At 43.0% G+C, this 24,608-nt stretch overlaps 1 long non-coding RNA gene across 1 annotated transcript in view; it reads left to right on the forward strand.

Moving 5' to 3' along the window:
• LOC139185335 (uncharacterized) overlaps positions 1 to 13,993 on the forward strand; it is a 128,227-nt gene extending 114,234 nt beyond the window's left edge. The window contains exon 5 of the long non-coding RNA XR_011568961.1: positions 13,053 to 13,993. This is a non-coding gene — a long non-coding RNA (uncharacterized lncRNA). The remainder of the gene's footprint in view (positions 1 to 13,052) is intronic.
• Positions 13,994 to 24,608: the final 10,615 nt, after the last annotated feature.

Genomic DNA, 24,608 nt, shown 5'->3' on the forward strand with positions numbered 1-24,608 from the left:
TTTGAAAGCCACCATCTTGCTCATGGAAAGGACTGATCCTGAGTTCCTCAGCCAGTAGGGCTATGGAAATGGCCTTCAAAAATTCTTAAAGGAAACCAGAATTTTATTCAGAAGCTGTTGGGACCATGGGATGGTACCAAAGCTGGGTGACAAGGGACAAGAGTGCTGGCTACCTGGATCTGTCTGAGAGCTGAGGCATCTGCAGGAGACTGTAGCACCTTATCTCCTTTTAGAACCATCCCAGGGAGTTCCCTGTTGGTCCAGGCTAAGACTCTGTGCTTCCAGTGCAGGGGGACCTAAGTTTGATCCCTAATCAAGGAACTAGATCCTACATGCCACAACTAAGATTTTTGCATGCTGCAACTAAGACCTGGTACGGCCAAAGAAATATATAAATAGAAATAAATATTAAAAACGAAACAGAAAGAATCACTCCCAGCTCCTGTCTAAGGTGGGGAAGTGAGATGGAGAGGACTTATGGGCTGAACTGAGAAATGGGGAAAGAGAGGTAGGGTTAGGAGGAGGGAAAGAAAGGAGTGAGAGAGAGGGGGGAAGAAGAAAGGATGGATTTTTAACAATAGGAGTTCTTCCCCTGGGAAATTTTCGAAGCAACCCCACCTCCCATCTCCAAAACTCAATATCCTCTCTCTCTCTCTTTTTCTTTTTTTTGTTTTTTTCCTAACATGAGTTGCTGAGCTACTGCAAAGGGAGCTGAACTAAGACGCAAAAAAGTCCACTTCAGGATCAATATGGAAAAGTTTAAGAGACATCCAGGTAGTCTTCTGGGCTTCAGAAGTAGATGGCCCCTAAACAGAAACATAGTCACTTATCAGTATTAAACACAGTCTCCATTTGTTGACTCATTTGTGACTCATAAGTCTTCAGCTGGCAGAGGACTTGGTAGGGAAGAGGGGTATTCCTTTCCAGCCTGCTCAAATGTCCCACAAGGTAGGAAACCCTGCCTGCCTCTCAGCGCTGCTGGGGCAGAAGAGATGTTCACAGTGAGCCTTCCTGTAAGCAAAGGAAGCTCGGTTTAGGATGGCTGTGGGGTAAGTAAGTAAGTTCATATGGCCTCTCTCTTCCCAGTGACATTGGCCCCCACCTCCAACCGTGGGATGGGTGGAAGGAATGTATCCTGGCCTCTGTGGGAGCAGCTGAGTCAGCCATGGGCCTGGAGGAAAAAGGCCCTCTGTGACTCATCAGCAGCTTTTCATTGCCCCAGGACAGTGCCAGAAGGAGAAATGTGTGCACACAGGGGCTCAGAACCAGGCTTGGGAGCCCAGCCTTGCAAGCCAAGGGCACAGGCACAGAAGCCTGAGAAGAGGGGAGTGCTCCAATTTCTCTGTGAAAAGGGAGAAGGTGATCGTGCAGGGGAAGGGCCCTGGCAACTCTCTGGACCCCAGTGCCTGCCATCGATTCTGGGGGTTACCCAGGGGAACTTCAGTCTTCTGATCTCTTCCCTCTGCTACTTGTGTGTGTGCTTAGAGATGCTCACTGCTTTCGATATCAACATAAGGAAAGCTAATTAGGAGGGTGAATCCACTGCAAGATAAATGGTGTGACGGATTTACAAAGGAATGAGTTATCTATTGTTTGGGATTGTTCTGCCCTGCTCTGCTTCCATTAGCACAGCTTGTGGCAAGCCAAGAGGGAACCAAAGTTGTTCCAGAATGGAACAGTATGTAGTACGGGTCACAGGAGTGCTATGGACAACGTGCACAAGTAAGTTTCAAGAGATCGTTGTAGGCAGGGGTGCTAGAAAAGGTTTCTTAGAGTTGGAAATTGAGCTAGGCTTTGAATGTGGGGTGATATTCTATGACATAATTTGTCAGGGCTCCTGTGATGTCATTGTATAGTTTTACCATAAGTTATTTAATCAATTTCCTATTGTCAGACATTTAAGTTATTTCCAATTTTTGGATTTATAAGTAACACTATAATGAACATCCTTATAAACACAGTTTTACGAACTTCACCATTTTTTTTAAAGGATGTGTTTCTTTAAAGGGAGTTGATGAGGCAAAGAGTTTGCACAAATTTTTAAAATCATCATTTTTTTTCTGATTACCAAATTTATATATACTCATTATAAAACACACTGTAAAACACAACATGAGGTTATGGTTTTGAAAATGAAAGTCTCCTGCAATCCCATGTCCTGGAAATATTTTCTGATAACAGTTTGGTATATAGTTTTAAAACTTTAAAAATGTTTTTAGTGTTTCAACATGTGAAACACTAACATGTTGTAACATGCACACCTCCAAAGATGGACTTTCTGTCATACTTAGAATGGATTCCAGAACCTTGTCTGGCCTGGCCGCAGGTGGCCTCTGTGGTCCCAGGTCCCACTCACCCGTGCTTCACTTTGCTCCAGCTGCAGAGGGCTCCTTCTTGCTTCTAGAGCCAGCTACACGTGCCACTACTCCCGGCTTTATGTTGGCTAATCCCCCTGATTGGAATGTCCTTTCCCCATATGTTCACAAGATTCTTTCAGGTGTCTGCTCAAATGTTACCATTCTAGAGGGTCCTTCACTGATCACTCTTCCTAAAATAACACAGACATTTTTTCATTGTTGTTGTTGTTCAGTCCCTCAGTCGTGTCCAACTCTTTGTGTCCCCGTGGACTGCAACACGCCAGGCTTCCCTGTCTTTCACCATTTCCTTGAGTTTGCTCAAACTCATGTTAATTGAGTCAATGATGCCATCCAACCATCTCATCCTCTGTCGTCCCCTTCTCCTCCTGCCTTCAATCTTCCCCAGCATCAGGGTCTTTTCCAGTGAGTCAGCTCTTCACATCAGGTGGTCAAAGTATTGGAGCTTCAGCTTCAGCATCAGTCCTTTCAGTGAACATTCCGGGTTGATTTCCTTTAGAATGGACTGGTTGGATCTCCTTGCTGTCCAAGGGACTGTCAAGAGTCTTCTCCAACACCACAGTTCCAAGGCATCAGTTCTTTGATGCTCAGCCTTTTTTATTGTCCAGCTCTCACATCTGTACATGACTACTGGAAAAACCACCGCTTTGACTAGACAGATCTTTGTAGGCAAAGCAATGTCTCTGCCTTTTAATACGCTGCTTCTGTTTGTCATTGCTTTTCTTCCAAGGAGCAAGCATCTTTTAATTTCCTGGCTGTAGTCACCGTCTGCAGTGATTTTAGAACCCAAGAAAATAAAGTCTGTCACTGTCACAGTTTCTGTTGTTTTCCCATCTATTTGCCATGAAGATGGAACTAGATGCCATTATCTTTGTTTTTTGAATGTTGAGTTTTAAGCCAGCTTTTTCACTCTCCTCTTTCACCTTCATCAAGAAGCTCTTTAATTCCTCTTCACTTTCTGCCATAAAGGTGGTGTCATCTGCATAACTGAGGTTATTGATATTTCTTCTGGAAATCTTGATTCCAGTTTATGCTTCATCCAGCCTGGCATTTTCCATGATGTACTCTCCAAATAAGTTAAATAAGCAGAATGACAATATACAGCCTTGATGTATTTCTCTCCCAATTTGGAACCAGTCCGTTGTTTCATGTCCGGTTCTAACTGTTGCTTTTTGACCTGCATACAGATTTCTCAGGAGTCAGGTAAGGTGGTCTGGTACTCCTATCTCTTTAAGAATTTTCCACAGTTTGTTGTGATCTACACAGTCAAAGGTTTTACCATAGGCAATGAAGTAGAAGTAGATGTTTTTCTGGAATTCTCTTGCTTTTTCAATGATCCAACAGATGTTGGTAATTTGCTATCTGGTTCCTCTGCCTTTTATAAATCCAGCTTGCACATCTGAAAATTCTCGGTTCACCTACTGTTAAAGCCTAGGTTGAAGGATTTTGAACATTACTTTGCTAGTGTGTGAAATGAGTGCAATTGTGTGGTTGTTTGAACATTCTTTGGCATTGCCTTCCTTTGGAATTGGAATGAAAACTGACCTTTTCCAGTCCTGTGGCCACTGCTGAGTTTTCCAAGTTTTTTCCTAGCACTCATCATTACCGGACACAATATGTGGGTGCTCAGTCGCTACGCTGTGTTCAACTCTTTGTGACCTCAAGTCCTATAGCCCGCCAGACTCCTCTGTCCATGGGATTTCCCAGGCAAGGATAGAGTAGGTTGCCATTACCTTCTCCAGGGGATCTTCCTGACCCAGGGATTGAAGCTATGTCTCCTACATTGAAGGCAGATTCCTTACCACTGAGCCACCTGGGAAGCCCTGAAATACTATATGTGTGTGTGTGTGTGTGTGTGTGTGTGTGCATGCGCGTAGCTTGTCTAGAAAGCTCTGTGTGAAAAAAGAAGTGTCTTGTCCTCTGAGCATCCCCAGCTTGGAACAGAAACTGGCACATAGCAGGTGTTCAATAAATGCATGTTGCATAACCGAAAAAGATGAAACTAAACCATACTTATTATTCTGAAGCCTCCTTTTTAACTTAACAGTATATCAGATATATCTTTTCACATTAATATATGAGTCTTTTTTAGTCTTTCTAAGGCTCTAAAAAGCAGAGACATTACTTTACCAACAAAGGTCTGTCTAGTCAAGACTATGGTTTTTCAAGTAGTCATGTTTGGATGTGAGAGTTGGACTATAAAGAAAGCTGAGCACTGAAGAATTGATGCTTTTGAACTGTGGTGTTGGAGAAGACTCTTGAGAGTCCCTTGGACTTTAAGGAGATCCAACCAGTCCATCCTAAAGGAAATCAATCCTGAATATTCATTGGAAGGACTGATGCTGAAGCTGAAACTCCAATACTTTGACCAGCTGATGTGAAGAACTGACTCACTGGAAAAGACCTTGATGCTGGGAAAGATTGAAGGCAGGAGGAGAAGGGAACAACAGAGGATGAGATGGTTGGACGGCATCACTGATGCGGAGTTTGAGTAGGCTTCAGGAGTTGGTGATGGACAGAGAAGCCTGGTGTGCTGCAGTCCATGGGGTCGCAAAGAGTCAGACATGACTGAGTGACTGAATTGAACTGAAGGCTCTCCAGTTGTAATTTGTTTACCAATTCTCTTTTGATAGGCATTTGGGTTGTTTTCAACTTTTCAGTATTATAGACAATGATGCATTATACATCCTTGAATATGTATCTCTGCATGTTTTTAATGTTGTGTATCATTTATCTGGAGAAGGAAATGCCAACCCACTCTAGTATTCTTGCCTGGAGCATCCCAGGGCCAACCTGGCGGGCCTTAGTCCATGGGGTTGCAAAGTGCTGGACATGACTGAGCAACTCAGCGCACATCTGAGATGTTGAAAAACCCTCCAAGCATAAATGTTTAGCATAATGTTGGAAATGCAGATGTGGATCTGAGTGATACCAGCCTGTGCGTGGATTGGAGACTTCACACTGACATGACCATTGAAATCATAGGAATCAATGGAATATAAAGAAGGAAATTGAATAAATCTCAGAAATATGATTCTTAAGCATGTCTGCATTTAGATGGTAGGAGGAGGAAGGCAAGAAATTATTCATTCACTTGACAAATATGTGTGGACTGGTATTTTCTACAAGTTGGGAATACAACAAACATGAGTGACATAGACCTTACCCTTGCCTTGATCTCATGGCTTAGATTCTAACGGAAAGAAGGACATGGAAAATAACAAAACAAATCAGAAAATCTAGTGACTGAACAACAATGTTACAACTGTCAGCAAAATAACATAATGTTGTAATCATAAATCTGCCATTTCTTGTCTGTGAATTTTGCTCTGATCTCTAGCAGGTATTTATACATATTCTGTCCTTTGATGTACTTCTTGCCAAAACCCACAAGGAAATATAATTATATTAATATTTATTATAATTTAATTTCACTAATAATTATTATCACCAGTAATTATAATTTTTTATTTTAATAAAACATGTATTAAACTTTTTCAACATGCTGAAAAAAAATCAGAAAGTCATAATAGGGTAAATAGGATAGGGTGGCAGAGGTGGGGAACTACCACAGACCAGAGATTTTAAGGCAAGTATTCTAGAAGTGACATTTAAACTAAGACTGGAGTAAGTCAGAGTTAGCCAGGAGAAGGGGCGGAGGTCAGGCATGGGGAAGTGTTTCAGGCTAAGGGAGGCTGAGAGGCATGAGAAAGCACGGCACATCCAGGTCATTGAAAGAAAAAGTCAGGTCACTGAAGGAAAAAGCTTATGTGACAGAAGAGTTGAGAGGGATGCTGATAATGGGGAGACATGAGATTGACAGGTAAGCAGGAGCTCTCTGGGCCACGTTAAAGGGGTTGGCTGTTATCTTAAGGGCAACGAGGAGTTTTAAACAGAGAGGTCATGTGACCAGAGCACCCCACTCCAGTACTCTTGCCTGGAAAATCCCATGGATGGAGGAGCCTGGTGGGCTGCAGTCCATGGGGTTGCTAAGAGTCAGACATGACTGAGCGACTTCACTTTCACTTTTCACTTTCCTGCATTGGAGAAGGAAATGGCAACCCACTCCAGTGTTCTTGCCTGGAGAATCCCTGGGACAGAGGAGCCTGGTGGGCTGCCATCTATGAGGTCACAGAGAGTCGGACACGACTGAAGTAACTTAGCAGTAGCAGTGGCCATGATGTAGACAATGTATTGAAGGTGGGATGGGGCATGAAAGTGATCAAGACTAGACTGTTAGGAATCAAGGAAGAGTGAGTCATGGTGTCAGGCATGGATTTCAGAGGTATTTTGGAGGATTCAAAGGTATAATTGACAGGACTTGGTTACACATCAGGTTTAGTAGAAGAAGGAAAATGAAGACTCAAAGATGGTGATGAACATAGATGACAAGCACCTTCTGACTTGTGTAGCTGAGACAAGAGGAGAAACTGGAGGTAGGCTAAGGATGAAAAATTCAGTTTTGGAAATACTGAGTCTGAGGTGGCATGGAATAGCCAAGCAGACCAAATGGTCACCAGTATCAGGATGGAATTGACACCCCTGGCAAATGTCAAATCTGCAAGAACAGGGACTTGTTTTACCCCCAGGGCTTAAATCAGTACTGATCTGACTTAGAGTGGGTGCTCAATAAATATGTGTGCAGTCGAGGAGTAGACAAGATCACTCAGGGGAAGAGAGGAAAGGATGAGGCCCAGGACGGAACCTGAGGGGGGCCACTGCCACCGCGTGGGAGGAGAGATGTTTGTTGCGGTACAGAAGGGAAGCAGCCTTCAGAGCGGGTGTGGTCATGGGGAGGGCAGGGGAAGGCAAAAATGAGGAGGAAGCAGTGAGCAATGTCAGTACTGTCAAGAAGTCAAGAGAACCACGAGGAACCAAAAGCTGTGGCCACAAAGAGGTCGCTGGTAAACTTTGGTGAGGTTATTTTTACTGACACATTGGAAGCAAAAGCCATGTTTCAGAGGACTGAGGAGTGATCAGAAAGGGTCTAAGGGGAGACAGTGGGAACACATAACTCAGAAGTTTGATAGTGAAGTAAGTATAAAAGGAAGTAAAAACAAGACAGTTTTGAAAAACAGAAAGAAATGGTGACAATGTTTTCTTTTTTAAAAAGAATCATTGATTTTTGGCTGCATTGGGTCTTTGTTGCTGTGTGCAGAGGCTTTCTCTAGTTCTGGGAGAGCAGGGGCTACTCTTTAGTTTCGGGGTGTGGGCCTCTCGTTGTTGTGGAACACAAGTGTGGGCTTCAGTAGGTGCGTTTTGGGGGCTCTAGAGCACAGGCTCAAGTAGCTGGGGCGCGTGGGCCTAGTTGGTGTGCGGCATGTGGGATCCTCTCGGATCACGGACTGAACTGGTGCTCCCTGGACTGGCGGGAAGATTCTTAACCACTCTACTACCAGGGCAGTCCAACAATGTTTTCTTGAAGGTGGGAAAGAATAGCAGCAACATTTAAGATTCAAGAACAAAAGAGGCTAATTTTTTGAGAAAGGTCCCTGAGGTGGTGTGAAGGGATGGGATTCCCTTCTAGATGGAGGATCTGCTGCAGGTCAGGAAAGAGACAAATATTCCTTTTTAATCAGACATGTGATGAATTTTCAGATTTGCAGATGGTAAGTTGGGGCTGTTTGTCTGGTGGCTTGTAATCTCTCTATGACCAAGAAACAATGATGGGAATGGTTATAAAGGAAGGAGAAGCAGCAGATCAGGGAGAGGGGAGTCACAGGAAAAGAGAGAGGTCTATGAAGGAGACAAAGAAAGCCTCCTGGACACAGTGTCCCAGAGAGGAGAAACTGAGGGCTGATGAGGCACGAGGTTTGGTCAGTTGCAGATGATTCATAACATTTGATAAAGGGTGGGCCTTCTACTACAAGGATTTAAGAAATGAACAGATATGTGAGAAAGGAAGGCAGCAGTTACATAAAACTAGAGAGAATCCTGGAAGGGGAAGGCAGGAGTGAAATGGACACTAAGGGTAATTTGAACTTGATTCAGGATTTTTAAAAATGCAGGAATGCTTGAAGACAGGGCAGAGGTCACTTCAGAAGGAAGGTTTGAAATCCTGGAGAAGGAACAGAAAAGTCAGACTGAGACGGGATCAGAAGTTTGGGAGAGAAGTTAGCTCTTAAAACGTGGAGGGATCCTTCTCTTTTGTGACAGAGGAGAAGTTGAAGAGGATTGATACACCAGCAGAGAAATATTCTAAGGTGGAAGTGAGTTGTGATTTGTGATAAGAAATATATATTTGGTCTTCCTCCAGGTTCCTGGCACAGAGTTCCTAAAACTATTTGAAGTTTTTGTGAAGAGAGCAAAAAAGTCTTTATTAGACTTTTGGAAAGCCCCTAGATAGCCTTAGTATGGGGCTTGTTGCCAGAGTAACCAACCAAGTGATTACAGAGTTGGCATTTTCAGTTGTACTCCCTGATCTCTAGGGAGTGGAGAAGGGCTGACGATTGAGTTCAGTCTCCAGTGGCCAAAGATTTAATCAAGCATGCCTTTGTAATGAAATTCCCATAACACCTCAGTAAGGATGGGGCTTGGAGAACTTCTGGGTTGGTGAACACCTGGAGAAGAGGGGAGAGTGGCTAACTCAGAGGGCACAGTCTTTGCCCAAAGCATCTCTTCCATCTGGCTGTTTCTGTTATACCCTTCTAGAATAAACTGATAATCGAGTGAGTAAAAAGTTTCTCTGAGTTCAATGAGCCACTCTAAGAAATTAATCACACCCAAGGTGGGGGTCATTGGAACCTCCAATCTAGCTACAATAATTCATCTAATGTTCTATTTTCTCCAGTGTGAGCCAGTTGATCAGAAGCCCAGGTGATAACCTGAACAACCTTGAACCTGGGTGAAGTGGAGGGAAGGAGGCGGGCAGGGCAGTTTTGTAGAACCGAGCCATTAACCCATAGAATCTGACCCTATCTCCAGGTAGATAGTGTCAGAGTTGAATTGTAGGACACCCACCTGGTGTCACAGAGAATTTCTTTTATGGGAAAACCTTACACATGTTGGGACTGAGTACAGAATCCTTGGGGGTATGAACTCAAAATCTTGAGAAAGTTGTTATTTCTACACAGCTCATCCAGGAGGAAGGAGGACAAACTTGGTCTCCATCTTCCTCAAACGTCTACTTCACGGGCCACTAGGCCTTTGATGACCACTCTGCCTCTAGAAATCTGACCGACTGGTTGGATCAAAAACTTGGGCTAAGGATTCAATCTCTGCACTCAGCCTAACAAACTGAAGGCTGTTATTGCTCCTGCTTCAATACCCTCTTGTAGACTGAAGAGTTATAAAAGATCAGGGCTGGAAGGGACCTGCTCTGTGTGAGAGGTAAAGGAAGGAAAGATGTCATAAGGAAGAACTGGGTTTTTCTCCACATAGGAAGGAAAACACTGTAGGCTTTTCATTTTACACTTAACCTACCTCAATATATCCCAAAGTCCTAGCAGAGTTGTTGGTGGTTTTTTTTTTTAAGGTAGAAATTGAAAAAAGAAATTCTAAAATATGTGAGAAAGCAAAGGGTCTAGAATAATTAAAACAATTCTGAAAAAGAATGAAGATAGGGAACTCAAGCTACCTGAATTAAAAATCTATTACAAAGCTACAGTATTCAAGAGAGTAGGATATTGGGATAAGAACAGTCATATAGACCAAAGTTGAAAAGAGTAGAGAAAAAGACTTACATTAAAATGGCTAAGTTTTTTTTTTTTACAATGCTAAATTTTTTTACAATGTTGCCAACTCACTTTAATGGGAAAATGATAGTCTTTTAACAAATAGTTCTGGAAGAACTGGATTTCCATTTGAAAAATGAACTTGATCCTTAATTCACACCATACACAAGCATTCATTTGAGGTAGGTCATAGACCTAAATGTAAAAACTACTCTATAAATCTTCTGGAAAAGAACATGAGAAAATATCTTCACAACCTTGGAGAAGGCAAAAAAAATTTTTAAAACAGCTTACAGAAAACAATAAACATAAAAGAAAAAAAAACCTATTAGATTGCATCAAATTTTAAAATTTCTGCACCCTTAAGAAAATGAATAGGCAAAACATAGACTGGAAGAAAGTATATGCAAAACAAAAAAATGTTATTAGCAAAATATAAAACTTTCTTACAACTGAATAATAGAAAAAAAGTCATCCAATTTAAAAAACATAGCCAACACTTCACAAAAGAAGATGTACAGATGGCTGGTAAGCACATTAAAAAGTGCTTAACATCACTGCTGCTGCTGCTGCTGCTGCTAAGTCGCTTCAGTTGTGTCCGACTCTGTGTGACCCCATAGACAGCAGCCCACCAGGCTCCTCTGTCATCAGCAGGAAATGCAAATTAAAACAAATACACACCTACTGAATAGTTAAAATTAAAACTCGACAACACCAAATGTTGATGAGGATGTGGAGCAACTGGAGCCCTCATATGTGATTTTGGAAAACAGCTCAGCGATTTCTCATAGTAAGACATGCACATACTCCAAGCCAGCAATTAAATTTCTAGGCATTTACCCAAGAGAAAGGAAAACATATGTCCATAGAAAGGCTCAAACAAGAATGTTCCTAGCACTGCCACTTAATTAGCTGAGTGACATTAAGCACAACTAGTCTGTGCCTCATTTTCCTCTTACATAAAGTAGGGTTAATATCAAAATTCTAAGTAACTGGAAGGGGAAACTATGATGCCAAATACACAGCCTTCCTCTGAGAAAAACAGCACAACTAGTCTCTTCTCAATGTGGCTGCCATGGCTCATGCAGCATGTATTACTGGTGGCCCAACAGCCACCAGCCACCTCTATGCTCCCCTGGAGGTAAAAGGTAACAGAAGGTCTAGAGCCCAAGCTGGAGGTTTTGACTGAGCCAGATCTGAAGTTAGATTTCTCTGGCATATAGAGTATGAGTCACCCTTCTCCTGAGACATTATGTTCCTCTAAGGAGCTGTTTCCTCTGAAGAATCTCTAGGGAAAGGAAACTTGAGCAGCACTCGCATTTGGGGTTCAGAAATGGATAAGCAAATCTGAGTGCCTTCCAGGCTTTAAAAGGGGATGCTAGGGTCCCCAAGAAAGCATTTAACATAAATTAAGAATGATCCCAGATAAACTATATCTGTCTGACTTCACAGTGGGCAAGCCTGCCTTTGGAAGGTGCGAAGTACTTGATTAGTATTCTTTGTGGTGGACTCTTGAGCTTCCCTTCAAGCCAACGATGGCAATCCCATTCCCCTTGCCAAATATCAGTTTAAGTGTAGGAATGTACCCAATTCTGCCTGATGAGACATGAAAGGAATTCTACAGGGGATCTTTGGAAAGTTTCCATGCTCCTAAGAAGCAGCCATGGGAAGAGTGTGCTTTGCTTCCTTGGGATGTTACTGTGTCTGATGAAGGCCTCTTATTACCACCTAGGGAGCCTGCTGGAGGATAAAACCAACATCTTGATGACAGCAAAACAGAGAGATGAAGACAACCTGAGTCCTTTACACCTTGAGTACACCTTATACTACAGCTGGAACCCACTACTTCTAATTCTCATTAGTGATACAGTATATTTCTTTACATGTTTTTTTTTTTTTTTTTTCTTTACATGTTTGAATCTGAGTTTTCCTTTATTTGCAGCAAGAGAATACTATTACTTGTGGCTAGAGCATCCCAACCAACAGAGCATGGGACTATAATTTCTCCCTTAGCTGATGGGAGCTTAGAGCTAATAAGACTGGGGTATTAAGGTGATGTAACTGGTATCTTTGCCAGGACAATGGGGTCATTCATGTTTCTATGCATGTCAGGATGTGACTCCTACTTTACAACCTAACTGAGCTAAGGATAGTATATTCCTCTGCTTTTTTTTTTTTTTTTTTAATCTTTAATCAAAGTAAACCTGATTCTGAACCCCCAATCCTGTTCAGTGGGCAGATTAATCTCTCACTTTGGGGGCTCAAGCCCCTGAAAGATAGTGCACAATTGGGTGTGAGTGTAGAGGTGTCCCATCCACTCATCAGCTCATAGTCTATAATGAGTGTTCTCTGATGCCTCAGGTCTCTTCTAGTTTGGTGACTTTGTTGTTTTTGAGTCACACTTGCAGCTCAGAAATCTTTGGTGATATTGGAAATTCAATGGGGCTTGTCTGGTGGCTCATATGGTAAAGAATCTGCCCACAGTGTGCAGGCGACCCCTGTTAGATCCCTGGGTTGGGAAGATCCCTGAAGAGCATGACTACCTATTCCAGTATTCTTGCTTGGCAGGCTACAGTCCATGAAGTCAAAAAGAGTTGGACACGTCTGAGCAACTCATACCTAAGGCCTCATGTGCTCTTGAGATCTGGCCCTTACCCAGGACCCTGGAATGTGTTATCATAATCAGAGTTTGTTTTTATTTGCTTATCTTTTTCTATCTTTCTGGTTTCCTGTCTCTCTTGTTTCCTTTCCTTTTCCTTCAAAGCCCTCCTTCTTCCTATTCCCAACCCCTTCTCCTTCTGTATATCTGCATCATCTCCTCAATGAGCCAGGGCTTTTACCCGGACAGGAAGATCTATTAGCTTCAAGGAGCTTTTGCTTTCTGTTCTGCAAGAATTCTTAAGGCAAGAAAAAACAAAAAGCCTGATTAGCAATGCCTGCCTGAAAAGAGAAGGCAATGGAAAAAAACAGCAAGTGAATTAATATCACAGTTTTCTTGTCACAGGTACTTCAGAGGTGACGAGGGTGAACTCAGCCCAATAGGAGAGCTGACTCCATGGTGAGTGGCAGCCAGCCAGCCAATGAGAATGAGTCAAGGAGAAAGAAGGTGGGTCCTTAGAGCTGTTGCAAAAACTCACTTCATAATTTGTGAAACCTGCCTCACAGCCTGGAATTGAGAACCTGGGAAGCCAGCTGCTCTTTTCCTACCTGGGTGTTCTTAAAAATACAATTATGTAAAGTTTAAAAATTAAAAAAAAAAAAAAGAAAAGAAAAATGGTAAAAAAAATACATTCCCATTCCCATAAGCATTCTTTCTGTCTCTGCCTTGTGGTCACGCCTGGGGCTCCCTAACTTCACTGGGGAATGGGGAGGATCAAGTGAGATAAAATTTTGGAGCTGGGAGGCACTGGTAACCAACTCAGGGCTGGAGCAACTGCTGGTCTTCCCCACCTCCTCCATGGCGGTCACCCTTCTTGTGGCCAGGAGGTCCTGTCAGCCTGTATCTGCCCCAGTCCTCCAGGCAGCATGGAGCTTCTGGACTTGTCCCAGAGGTAAACAAAAGCAGCAGCACATGCCCCTTGGGTTGAGATAGTGTTTTCCTGCCCAGAGCTGAAAGACCTTTGAGATCATTAAGGCCAACTCCCTAATGTGAGAGATAAGGGCCCAGAGAACCCAGAGGACTTGGCTCAGGTCACGTGAAGTTATAAGGACCAACACTAGGGTGCGGGCTCTTTCCTCCCAACCTTCCCTTGTCAGCCTGTTCTCCCAGTTTTGATGCTGTCCCCGGATCCCCAGGTGCTGTTGAATGTTTGTCCTGCACTTACCTTCTCGTTGCCTTGAGGCCAGCACACCTCCTGCCACAGGCTCATTCTAGGCTGTTGGGTTATGGGATGATTAACCCAAGGACAAAGAGTCCTTTGTGTGTCTGCAAAGAGTAGGACATGATTGAACGACTGAACTGAACTGAATCCAAGGACAGTGAGGGCCTGTAGAGCCCACAGGCCTCGTGTCTTAGGCTGGGCTCTTGCTCAGTCTGTCTCACCCTTAGAGCACTTTGGGAAGGCAACAGGACTGTGGGTTACTCAGAAGATAGCTGTGGGCATCCCCCATTTTATAGTAATTTTCTGGGCAAGCTCACTTGTGACCGTGACTTGAAAATTTCGGTCTGGAGATGACCTGCAATCAAACTATGGCACAAACAAATCTAACAAACACCGTGGGGCCTAACCACAGGACAGTTCAGTTCAGTTCAGTTCATATCAGTCACTCCATTGTGTCTGACTCTTTGTGACCCCATGGACTGCAGCACACCAGGCTTCTCTGTCCATCACCAACTCCCAGAATTTGCTCAAACTCATGTCCATCGAGTTGGTGATGCTATCCAACCATCTCATCCTCTGTCATCTCCTTCTCCTTCTGCCCAGGTAGCCTATAGAATACTCTGTAAGAAATGTTAGGAATTGCCTGGCAGTCTAGTGATTAGATCCCTGGTGGGGGAACTAAGATCCCACAAGATGTGTGGTATGGCCAAAAAAACAAAACAAAAAAAGAAACATCCATTGATGAGCTTGGGAAAAACTTTATGTGAAATGAAAATTAAATAAGATGAGGGACTATGAAGTGCTTAGCACAATGTCTCATATGTAGTAAGCTCTCAACAAATGTTTGCTATTATTGCTGTTACGAGTATTTTAATTTTGTCACTATTTAGATGGGCTCCTTGGTACTACGGCCTGTTTCTCCTCTCTTCCTGGTCTGAGAGATCTTCTTTTAGTCTTCCTAAACTTTCTACCTCCTAATCCCATCAAATAGATTTCTTATCACTTCCAGCATAGACTAAAAAATGGCAGGACCACTTCCTCCCCCAGCCATTTCCCAGCCCTCCACACAACCTGTGCTCCAGCTTGGCACATTGCCTCCTGCAAAATCTGGTTGTCAAGGTGTTGAGAGTGTTAACAGAAGTTGTGTTTGGGTGGGCGAGATTGTAGGTGGTTTTTTTTTTTTTTTTAAAGTCCCTTTCTTTGCTTGTCTATTGTCTATGTTTTTTGATTTGTTTGTCATGGGCATTTATTGAACTTGTACCAAGAAAATATTTTTAATTTTTATGCAATCTACTCACTACTTCTAGAAACCTTTCCCTGAAAGGTTCTATTGCATTCCAGTATTCTTTTTAACTTCCCGCCCCCTCAGCCTCTCTTTCTCTGTGCTCTATAATTGCATCCACTACCAAGTTGCCCTATAGATGTTCTTAAAGGGATTCTGCATCCATGAGAGGGCTGTAGGTGCCTTGAATGTGAGGCTGTATCGTCTCTTCTGTAGAAATAGCTAGAATGTTTCTCAGATGATTTAAGCTGTACACCGTCTTCTGCACCCCTGAGCCTAGATGACTGAGAATCAAGAGTACTTTCAGAGCTTGGTTTAACCTGCTGAACCTCCTACGGTTCCCATTTTACCCTCTGACACCAGGGCTAGCAGCAGAGTGCGGTTTCTGGGGAACCCTGATGGATGAACAGGGTGGTTTTCAGCAGGGACTGGCTGCATCATGAGGCCTGGGGGCAGCGTCTTAATCTGAGCGTAAATTTAATGTCGATCTTGCAAAATCTCCAGAATACCTCCTGTGACGCAGAAAGTCTCAGCCTAGCCCCAGGCAGGAGAGAAGGAGGGGCACACAGTATGCGACAAGACTAAGCGACTGAACAACAACATGTGATCTTCAGTTCAGGTCCGTCGCTCAGTCGTGTCCGACTCTTTGAGACCCTATGGACTGCAGCATGCCAGGCTTCCCTGTCCATCACCGTCTCCCAGAGCCTACTCAAACTCATGTCCGTTGAGTCAGTGATGCCATCCAACCATCTCATCCTCTGTCGTCCCCTTCTCCTCTCACCTTCAATCTTTCCCAGCATCAGGGTCTTTTCAAATGAGTCAGTATTTTGCATCAGGTGGCCAAAGTATTGAAGTTTCAGCTTCAGCATCATCAGTCTTTCCAATGAACATTCAGGACTGATCTCCTTTAGGATGGACTGGTTGGATCTCCTTGCAGTCCAAGGGACTCTCAAGAGTCTTCTCCAACACCACAGTTCAAAAAGTCTGCCATTGTTTCCACTGTTTCTCCATCTATTTGCCATGAACTGATGGGCCCGGATGCCATGATCTTTGTTTTCTGAATGTTGAGCTTTAAGCCAACTTTTTCACTCTCCTCTTTCACTTTCATCAAGAGGCTCTTTAGTTCTTCTTTACTTTCTGCCATAAGGGTGGTGTCGTCTGCATATCTGAGGTTATTGATATTTCTCCTGAAAATCTTGATTCCAGCTTGTGCTTTGTCCAGCCCAGCATTTCTCATGATGTACTCTGTATATAAGTTAAATAAGCAGGGTGACAATATACAGCCTTGACGTACTCCTTTCTCAATTTGGAACCAGTCTGTTGTTCCATGTCCAGTTCTAACTGTTGCTTCCTGACCTGCATATATGTTTCTTAAGAGGCAGGTCAGGTGGTCTGGTATTCCCATCTCTTTAAGAATTTTCCACAGTTTGTTGTGATCCACACAGTCAAAGGCTTTGGAATAGTCAATAAATCAGAGATAGATGTTTTTCTGGAACTCTCTTGCTTCTTCGATGATCCAGTGGATGTTGGCAATTTGATTTCTGGTTCCTCTGCCTTTTCTAAAACCAGCTTGAACATCTGGAAGTTCATGATTCACGTATGGCTGAAGAATGGCTTGGAGAATTTTGAGCATTACTTTGCTAGCATGTGAAATGAGTGCCATTGTGCGGTAGTTTGAGCATTCTTTGGCATTGCCTTTCTTTGGGGTTGGAATGAAAACTGACCTTTTCCAGTCCTGTGGCCACTGCTGAGTTTTCCAAATTTGCTTACATATGGAGTGAAGCACTTTCACAGCATCATCCTTCAGGATTTGAAATAGCTCAACTGGAATTCCATCACCTCCACTAGTTTTGTTCGTAGTGATGCTTCCTAAGGCCCACTTGACTTCACATTCCAGGATGTCTGGCTCTAGGTGAGTGATCACACCATTGTGATTATCTGGGTCGTGAAGATCTTTTTTGTACAGTTCTTCTGTGTATTCCTGCCACTGCCTCTTAATATCTTCTGGTTCTGTTAGGTCCATCCCATTTCTGTCCTTTATTGAGCCCATCTTTGCATGAAATGTCCCCTTGGTATCTCTGATTTTCCTGAAGAGATCTCTAGTCTTTCCCATCCTGTCGTTTTCCTGTATTTCTTTGCATTGATCGCTGAGGAAGGCTTTCTTATCTCTTCTTGCTATTCTTTGGAACTCTGCATTCAGATGCTTATATCTTTCCTTTTCTCCTTTGCTTTTTGCTTCTCTTCTTTTCACAGCTATTTGTAAGGCCTCCTCAGACAGCCATTTTGCTTTTTTGCATTTCATTTCCATGGGGATGGTCTTTATCCCTGTCTCCTGTACAATGTCACAAACCTCCGTCCATAGTTCATCAGGCACTCTATCTATCAGATCTAGTCCCTTATATCTATTTCTCACTTCCACTAGAAAACTAAAATTTTTGGTTCTGAGGAATCTGGTTCAGAATCCAAGCTACTTGCTATTAAATATCCTTGCTATTTTCAAAGACTCTGGGGAAAACAATGGAAAGACAAAAGTATGAGTTAAACACTGATTCTACCTGTAGAAAATAGTAACCAGGAGAAGTGGTAAGATACAATGAATTATGCCCTCAGGGCAGTGTGAGCATGGCTGCCTGGAGGTCTGGGTGGAGCCTATGTTGGCCTCTTGGCATGACTGAGTTTTCACTTATGATTAGCTTGGGCCATCAGATGAAGTCTCTGTTGCATGGTCTCTAAGGAGACCCCACTAACTTAGTGCATTGCTGATAGCTTGTGGCCACCGTTGGTACCTCCTGCTCCATGGAAGACTGGATGACAGAATGTCATTGGATGGGCATAAATCCTTACAAATGATTGCAGCAATAATGAAGTATAGAGCCTATTGAGTGAGCTGGGTCATTACCTCTTGGGGCCCTTGTGTCTTTCATTGGCTAGCTATCTATTTTTAGTTCTGTGCTGGTTTTTAGTTCAGTGATGTGACATCAGTAGCTTGAAAGTAGCCATGGTAGTAGTATCTACACCACAAAAGTCAGCAAACACTACAAATCAGCACTCACCACCCCCACCACCCCCCACCAAGTTTGTTGTTAAACATTTCTCGGCATCCTAGCCCTGGAGATAATGAAATCTGGTGATTTTCACCTTCCTTCAGCCAAGGAGATCCACTGAGAGTGTTTGGTTGTTGCTTGAAGGAGAAGGGAGTGCTGGGCAAGGGGAGGGCAAATGGAAGTCTGTCCTGAGCTAAGCCAGCAATGTGTGTGCTTGTTTTTACTATGACCTTTTGTGTAAGACTTAAGGACAGTTCTTTCCACATTATAGCTCTTTTCACAGTTCTTTTTACAAAAGTTCATTAAAAGCAATGGAAAGTGACTCATCTGGTCTAATCTTACTTGACAGTCAGGAAGTAGAACTTTTTATAGTTCAGATCTCAGAAGAGTGCAGTGACTTTCTTTAGATCTCCCAGAGTCAAGTCCACCACCTTATATGAGGAACTTGGCACCATGGCACCCGCAGTGGGAGACAGATTCCCGCTGTCACTAACTGGGGCTTCCCTGGCTCCAAGCGCCACAAGCTCTCAGCAGAGACTCACTGCTCCACTCAGATAGGTGTCCTCCCTAAGCCTCATCCACTGTGCCCCTTTGCCCTTGAAATGGAAGGACCCTTAGCAGAGCCTTCAGGTGTTTTTCTCCCATAATGAACCCTCTCCTGGTACCTCAGGATGACTGGCTGCTTTTCTGAGCCCATCTCCTCAACTGATGAGAAGCCGAGTTGAAAATCACCCTTATGACCAGGTTTTAAAACTTGCTCCCAACTTTTGGCTGGGAAGAGATGCTTAAAGCCTTAAAAGCAAAACAAAACAATAGCTATTTTATCTTTTATTCAGCAAAGCTAGAAATGGATGTCAGGGCTTGCTGGAGGGCAAATGGATGTGGTCATATAGGGGGTGCAGTTAATAGGGAAGAGTAGCAGAGGTGGGAGAGAAGAGGATATGGAGTGAAAAGAAAAAGAAACATTAAAAAAAATCATTTTTAGGGGTAAGAAAATTCAGCTACAGGTGCCAAGGGGTATAATTTCCTGAGACTGTAGAAAGTCTTGCCCATTGCTTCCCTCTAGCAAAACCTGCTCTCTGGGCTTTATTTTGTAATCCCAATCACCCAGAACCAGAGCACTTGAAAGCGTTGCAGAAACTTATCTTTGTCGTAACACCACAGTGAAGCATTCTGTAATAAATATGGTTTGAGTTTGCTAGGGTTGCCATAATGAAAAAGTCCAAGCTGGGTGACTTAAACAAGAGACATTTGTCTTCTCACAGTTCCAGAGATTGGAGTTGAAGATCGAGGTGTGGGCAGGTCTGGTTTCCTCTGAGGCCCTGCTCCTTATCTTGTAGGCGAGCAACTTTTTGCTGTGTGCTCACATGGCCTTTCTTCTGAAAGTGCACACATCTGGTGTCTCTGTACCTCCGAATTTCGTTTCCTTATAAGGATGGCTGGATTGGATTAGGGCTTTTGTTAACGGACTCATTTTAACTTGATTGCCTCTCTAAAAGCTTATCTCCAAATGCTGTTATGTGGTAAGATAACTCAGATGTCTGAGATAATTCATATTTTGAGGTTAGAACTTTAACAAATGAATTTTGGGGCACACAATTCAGCATATAACAAATGTTTAGGCACCGTTTATCTAGTATACACGCATAGGACCCAGCTCACATATTTGGATATTAATGGTCCCTCCTCACTGACCCTGAGAACTTTTATCGTCTGCACAAATTAACTGCGATGCCTGGATTGAGAACTCATCAGGTGACATGACTTTACGAAAAGTCTCATTTGACTTAAAGAATTTTGAAAGTTTCACCTCTCCTTCAATTCTTTTTGTTTTCACCAGAAATTGATTTTCATAGGTGGGATGTCCTCAGGGACTTTCAATATTAGCAGAAGCTACTGATGACACGGAAACAGATGTACTGGCTGAGTGTGGCGGAGGAGAGACCACTGGGCAGGGCAGACAGGGCAGATGAACATGGAATCATGGGAAACTGCAGATAGACAAGTGAGAAAGGTTATCAAGACCCTGCCAGGATGAATTAACAGTTCAGCTGTGATAACTATTTAAAAATGGTTAAAATAGACACAGTTCTTGCCCTTCAAGCAGAGGACCCTAAAGGGATCATGACCAGCAATCCTCTTGGACCTGAAATAGCGGTTTCATTCAAACCCCAGAAAAAGACTTACAAGATTTCTGTAGATTTTTTATGAGCTGAAGTAAAATTTTTTCCTGCTTCCCCAAACGCACATATTCAAATGATTCAGAAGTACAAACTGTAAGTATCCTTTCAGTGAGCTAGGCTGTTGCTGCTCAGGCGCTAAGTCTTGTCCAGCTGTGCCCGTGCCATTTGGCGATGGGAGCCGTTAGAAAGCCATGTGCAATTATCGTTCAGTTCAGTCACACAGTCGTGTCCGACTCTTCGCGACCCCATGAGCTGAAGCACACCAGGCTTCCCTGTCCTTCGCTATTTCCTGAAGTTTGCTCAAAACTCATGTCCTTTGATTCGGTGATGCCATCCAACTGTCTCATTCTCTGTTGCCCTCTTCTACTCCTGCCCTCAAGCTTTCCCAGCATTAGGGTCTTTTCCAATGAGTTAGCTCTTCACATTAGGTGGCCAAAGCACTGGAGCTTCAGCATCAGTCCTTCCAGTGACTATTCAGGGTTGATTTCCTGTAGGATTGACTGGTTTGACCCCCTTGCTGTCCAAGGGACTCTTAAAAGTCTTCTCCAGCACTACAGTGAGCTGGGTAGTGAAAAATAAACAAGAAAAATCATTATCTATGCATTTCTTGCCCCTGCTCCAATGGATTATAAATCATTTGAGGATAAGAACTGAGGTATATACTCTACAGCCTCAAGTGTTCTTTGCATGAAGTGAATACTCTATATATTCACTGATTTGACCTGAATCTCCAAGAGGAAAGATTTTTTTAATAGAAATCACTAGAACACTCAAAAATGACATCACCATCTCAGACTAAGAAAAGAGAAAAGATTTGATTACCCTAGAAAAAAAAAACCCCAGGTGACCATGAGAAAGTCAGCAGTCTCCTTCTTTCAAGGGCACCAGAGGTCTGTGTTCTTCAAGTAATGAGTTGGAGGGGAGGGGTTGGCAGTAAGTTTCATTGAATTTCCTACCACCATTCTAAGGTATGGACTTCAATAGCCTATAACTTCAGTGTAATTGCTCTGTGGTCTGCTCTCTATAAATAGTAGCTTATTTGTAGGTAACCCAGGGCTGCCTATGAAACTGCTAGACTCAGAAATTAAATCAATTCAATTCAACGGATATTTATTGTGTAGTTCAAGACAAGAGAACTCTCAAACAGCCTAGATTATAAGAAGAGAAGAACCTAGGAGTCTGGAGGGATAGCTTAAAAGAAGGTTCGCCTTTGTATGTTGACAATTTCTCTTTCAGTTCTGCACACTGGACCCCAAGACAAAGAATAAGTAGAGCTGGGCTGCCAAGTGGGAAAATACAGGTGTAGATAAGTGGAATGCTCATCATTCCAGTCTGGTGATTTGATGATTCATATAATCCAAGCATGGAACTTGTGTTCCCTTGGCCAGTGATAGTTTTAGGTTATAGGCATGTGACCCAATGCTGGTCAATAAGAAATGAGAAGAACCAATGCAGGAAGATGGGAAGGGGAGAGGGAGGAAGGTTTCTGGGAAAGGCTAATACTGGTAAAGTGTTCTTCAACCACTGTTATGTTTCAGATAACAGACACCACTGCAACACTCTAAGCAGAAAAGGGTTTAATTTAGAAAATTAGGTGCTTAAACATTTATGGATGGGCTAGAGGAGAAGGTCTTGGCTCTACCTCCCACAGTAACCAGCAGAACCCTGCGGAAACATTAGCCAGGTGGCTGTTATCTGTGTCAGGGCAGAGAAGCTGGGGGAATCAAGAAGGCATCACAGTAAGTGTGACTCCAGAATCACACCCCTTACCCGTATTCAGGGATCAAAAAACCACTGCCAGGGCCAGACTGTCCCTGCTTGATCTGGCTGGGCAAGATGAATGTCCCACTTCCTGCTTCTCTGTCCCCAGGAAGTTGGTGCAGAGCACTGAGACTTTTGTTGGTGGTAGAACAAAAATTCAGCGCCTTCCTGACCGTGTTTGCCAGGAAAGAGCAGGTGAAACAGACCACACTCTCCTCTCACATCTCAAGATGCTGCATCTGATGTGCATTCTTCCACATGGAAGAGCTCAGCTAGTGCAACCCTTCTGCAACCCCTTTTCCCCTTCACACACTCCTTCCTAGGAGAGGTGGAGTGACATAGCTAATAGGTAAATTTGGGAGAGGAAAGTTGATGTGCATGAATCAGTCCTCCCTTGTCTTTTGGGAGTAAGTTACACACAGGGAGTATATTTCTGCTCTGCAATTCCAGGGACAAGCTTTCCTCTGGTGTGAGGCCTGGAAGTATGGTCCAGAGGTTCCTGTGACTGGCTGGGTGAACTGGTCATTAGAGTGTTGGAAGTGCAGTGTTGGGAAGCTTACCTGCCTACAGTTGCACTTATTGTTACAGACTTATCAGAAATAGGGTAATGTTTGGACCTCTAGATGCCATCTTTTTCTTTTTTTAGTTCTTCCTGTTTCTTTGTTGATTTAGGAATCTGGGGAGGAAACTAGGGCTGGAGACGTGAAATCGAACTCTCTTTGTGCTACTGATTGACACCTGGTCTGTCACAGTGCCGCCTGTTTGTATAACCATCAGCAGTTTTCAAAGCATGTCACACATGTGATCCTCACAACAACCTGTGGACAAAGACAGAACAGGATTGTTTAGCTGAGGAAGTAAAGCTGCAACTCCTTTTTAAAAATTTTTTAAGCATAGCTGGTATACAATGTTGTGTTAATTTCTTCTGCACAGCAAAGTGATTCAGTTACACATATACAAACGTTATTTTTAATATTCTTTTCCACTATGGTTTATCTTAGGATATTGAATATAGTTCCCTGTGCTATATGGTAGGACCTTGTTGCTCATCCATCCTATGTATTCTGCTTTGCATCTCCTAACTCCAAAGTCCCACTCCATCCCTCCTCCACTCCTCTCCTCCTTGGCAGCCATGCGTCTGTTCTCTATGTCTGTGAGTCTGTTTCTGTTTCATAGATAAGTGCATTTGTGTCCTATTTTAGATTCCACATGTAAGTGATATCATACGGTATTTGTCTTTCTCCAAAGTTGCGACTCTCAGTGCTTCCAACTCTTTCCATGTTATGATACATATAGAACATTGAAAAAATGTATATATACATACACATATACTTACGTATACAAACATATGTGCAAATTTGTATATATCTGACTATGGAAAAGAAATAAGGCTGCTGGCACCAGAGGTGATGGGCTCAGAGATTCTGACTGTCCTGGACCTTACCTGGCTAATCCAAGCATTGAGAAGATCAAATTCTTAGTAGACCTAAAACTCATTCCTTTACCACCAGTTGGGAATTCTACCTTAGAGAAGTGTGCTAATGTCCAAGGTCACAAGGTTAATACACAGAAGAATATTCAAATCCAAAGAATCTCAACGTAGTCTGAAATGGGGGAGGTGTTTGTTACCTTCACATATCCTCACTGTAGCTTCTTAGGTCAGAGAAGTTTCAAAGGAAGGACTTCTCAATCCAGTCTGTCTCTACTGAACTAATCTCTATAAGTATCTCAATAAATATACATATAATATGCCTACTACAGGAATATTCTAGGTGCTGGAGATACCTCAGTGAACAACGCAAGGTCTCTGTAATCAAAGAGCTTACATTCTACTGGAATCTTCCATTCCCGGTTTCTTTTAAAGTAGAGTAAGAACTTCAAGGCAATCTGAGTACAGACATATCCTAAGATGTTTATGATTTTTTTTCTCAATATTTTTTCACATGTTCACACATTGATTCAATAGCAATTTTCATGTGTATGACTTGTCCTTATCGAGCCTTTCCAAAGTATACAACGTCAGTTGTCACAAGAACAAAACTTCTTTTTGCACTCACATTTTATTGGTTTACACAATGGTTTACATAATCAGGAAGTATGATGAGCATAAATGGGTTTGGGAACAGATGACATTGACCCTGGTCAGCATGCAGCTCAATTTGTGGCCCCGGAAGTCCCTAAGAGGACCTCTGCTACCTCAGTTTCTGGTGCGCTGTGAGCTCTAGTGGGCTTTATAGAAGAAATAGCATCTGCCAACCTGGCGACTCGTTAGGTGGATGTCAGTTTTAAGAGCTTCTGCCACACGGATTCACCATCTCCCCAAGACTGTATGTATATCAAAATTTGAGAGTTGCTTATTGGCCAGTCTCTTATTGGACGACTCAGGTATTTATTCCAAAGCTTTATGAAGGTGGGGGAGACAAGGAGTTGTACTTTTGTTTAGCTAGGTTTTGTTTTCTGTTGCCTTTT

Source organism: Bos indicus, chromosome 10 (assembly GCF_029378745.1).
Source record: "Bos indicus isolate NIAB-ARS_2022 breed Sahiwal x Tharparkar chromosome 10, NIAB-ARS_B.indTharparkar_mat_pri_1.0, whole genome shotgun sequence".
Taxonomy (NCBI): Eukaryota; Metazoa; Chordata; class Mammalia; order Artiodactyla; family Bovidae; genus Bos; species Bos indicus.